The following is a 3,092-nucleotide window of genomic DNA, read 5'->3' on the forward strand; positions in this document are numbered from 1 at the left end:
ATGGAAGAGTGAGGCGTCCAGGATCCCCCATCTTTTCTGTTGTTTCTCCCAAAACAACTTTTGAAGTTTGTTAACTCAGAATCACTGTAGACTGCTTCTTTAATTGCCTTCGCGTATCTATCAAGTCTTGCAGTAATTTCTGGTTTTCGGAAGCTTTGGATACGGATTCAACAAAGGGAGTATTAATTGGGATCCCTTTCACATTCTTCACAAACTCTAAATGTTCCTTCTCCGGTCGACTAAGTGCTGCGCGGGTGGGAAATGGCATAGGTGGATGATAAGCTGGAATAGGCACAAAGGGTTTTTGCTCAGACTTGCGCCACGTCATGGCGAGAGGAGTGTCACGTCGTGGGTCGCCTGGTTCAGCACTTTCTCCATTGTCGATCCTTAATTTCTTGGGCTGCTGCGGTTCTTCTTCCAACGTCTCCAGGAACTCAGATATTGTATCTTCTTCAGTATTGATGGCCATTACATGAGATTGGGCTTGTACTTCGGGACTCTTCGGGGAAAATTTTTCATGAACTAAAGTTGCTAATTGACCAAATTGTACTTCAAGGTTATGGATGGAGGCTTGTTGGTTCTTGATCAATGTTTGTTGTTCCATGATAGCGGAATCCGTGGCCTCGTGTCGCTTTTCCGATGCTTCCATAAATTTCATTAAAATGGTCTCTAGGTCGGGTTTCTTCTCGGCTGGTGGCTGCTCCTTTTGATAGAGGCATCGACTTGTCTGCCTATACTTCTCTTCTTTTTTCTTCCTATATTCTTCATATGGCAGCCACTCCTTCTTCGGTTTCCTCCAGTCCTCTTCAAAATTATCCCCATTAGAGTAGCACACTTGAGCTTTTCTGTTCCCAAATTCATCCACGTTGCAGTCCTTGGTCAAGTGTGGACCATTGCATCGCTCGCACCCCACTCTTATAGCGTGTATCGACTGGTCCATTTGTGTTATCCTGCGATCCATGTTATTCAGCATGGCCATGACAGCTGCAATTTCTTCAGTTTGGGCTCCTCCACCGCCTTTGCTTCCATCCTGCCTCGGGTTATGGTATTCGCGGGAGTGTTTCGCGAATTCTTCAATTAGCTCCTTGACCTCCCTTGGATTTTTCCTTGTCAACGGTCCTTGAGAATCAAGGAGTTGTGTTGTCATCACATTGACCCCATCATAAAAGATTGACATCTCTTGCTGCACATTTAGGTCATGTTGCGGGCAGTTTCTGAGTAAGCCCTTGTACCGCTCCCATGCTTCGTACAGTGACTCCCCCGGCTGTTGCTCAAAGTTGGCTATTGCCTTCTTGAGTTTGGCTATCTTGGATGGCGGGCAAAACTGGTCTAGGAATTGCTCACGCATTTGAGCCCAAGTGGTGATTGTACCCGGTGGGAGTGCTTTTAACCATTCCTTAGCAGTTCCTTTGAAAGTAACGGGCAGCATCCTAAGCAGGACGGTGTTCCTGTTGACATTTGGTACATTGAAGTAATCTGCAATGTCATTGACTTCATCTAGATGCTTAAAAGCATCCTCATGGTCTTTCCCGAAAAATGGGATGTCCTTCAGCGCAGTCAATATGTGTCCCTTCAGCTCGAATGTGGCATTGGCAGGTATTGCGGGTTGGACTAATCCGGGACCCACATCTTCTCGGATCCGCTTCTTGTAAGCTCCCATGGACATTTCTTCAATATCTGCCATCTCGTTCCTTGGCTCGTTCTCGGGTTTACTCGTGTGTTCTTCAAATTCTGGCTCGGTGTTGCTTTCGTACTCGGTTTGCACGGGTGAATGATCCAAATGCTCAAGATTGCTCTCGTGCTTCATTGAGGAACTTGACTCTCCTGTCTTCTTTCCTGGCTTCCTAGAGAAGGCTGACTTCAATTCTTGCAAGGGCGTCTTTTTCTTGTGAATTGCAGACTCGGGATCTTCTAGTGGTGGCACCAATGGTGTGTTTGAGCCTTTGGTCATTAACTCCTGCAACTTGCTAAACTAAAACGTAAAACTGGACTAAAATAAGAAAAACTAAAAATGAACTCTCAGATTTCACATCGTGAGTATACTAAATCTCACGTCGTGAACTCTATGGCAAACAAAACAATAATTAAACTAAGATAAGCTAGCAAAATAAATGACCAATTAAGCTTTCTACAGATTTTATTCCTAAATAAAAAAAACGATTAATCTAATGCAACTAAATAAACTAATAATCTGCACCGTTCCTCGGCAACGGCGCTAAAAACTTGATGTGCACAAAAGTACCCACTAATTTTAATATTTATAACCTAACAAACTAAGACTAACTATGCACTTATAGGCAGTGTACCTAGTCAGATTACAATATAGCTTAGGTAAGTCGGGTGTCGATCACAGGGAACGGTGTTACTAATTAATCTAATTACTATTAAATTAACCTAATTTATTAACAAATTTAATAAAGGGGTTTTATCTGATTTTGCAAGATCAGATGAACTTAATCAAATTAAATAAAAACACACTCTTGCTTAGTTGAATCCACTTCTTCCTTATGGCTAGCTAATGATTATGGGTTATTAAGTTGGGTTTTAGTTATATTAGTAATTTAATTCTATCTTACCAATAAGTAACTAATTCATGTTAAACCATGTATGTTCACACATAATTAAACACAAAACTAATTATGAATGTAGATATGATATGTAAGATTTGTTGTATAAACGCAATTATGGTCACAATTCACGTTCTCTAGCACAGCTAAGATTTATTTAGCCTAATTACTAACTACGATTGGTCAATCCTAGCTCTAACAATTTAATGTTCACTAAATTATTAGGTAAACAAGTTCATGCAGTTTCATGGTCACTAAGCTACACAGAACATGCAATCTAGCAATTAGATAAGCAAATAATAACATGCTTGGTTATACAAATCAAACACAAACAACTCTTACCAACTCAAATTAATCCATAAACATATAACTATTCATAAGTTCAAAGCTTCATCTAGCTAAGCAAAAGTAGCTAGATTTAGCTGCTCATCATAGTAATTAAACTAACACAGCTAAAACTAATGAAAAACATGTTTATAATCAACTAAATATAAAACTTTACTTCTTTTGGTGTTGAAATCCCTC

General features: G+C 40.3%; 1 non-coding gene across 1 annotated transcript; it reads left to right on the top strand.

The window, feature by feature from the left end:
- The first annotated feature begins 1,193 nt into the window (after nt 1–1,193).
- Nucleotides 1,194–1,300, top strand: LOC144998988 (small nucleolar RNA R71). The gene has a single exon (XR_013660518.1). It is a non-coding gene; the product is annotated as a small nucleolar RNA R71 (small nucleolar RNA).
- The last annotated feature ends 1,792 nt before the right edge of the window (nt 1,301–3,092 follow it).

The sequence above is a fragment of the Lactuca saligna genome, chromosome 5, assembly GCF_052625555.1.
Source record: "Lactuca saligna cultivar CGN05327 chromosome 5, ASM5262555v1, whole genome shotgun sequence".
Classification (NCBI taxonomy): Eukaryota; Viridiplantae; Streptophyta; class Magnoliopsida; order Asterales; family Asteraceae; genus Lactuca; species Lactuca saligna.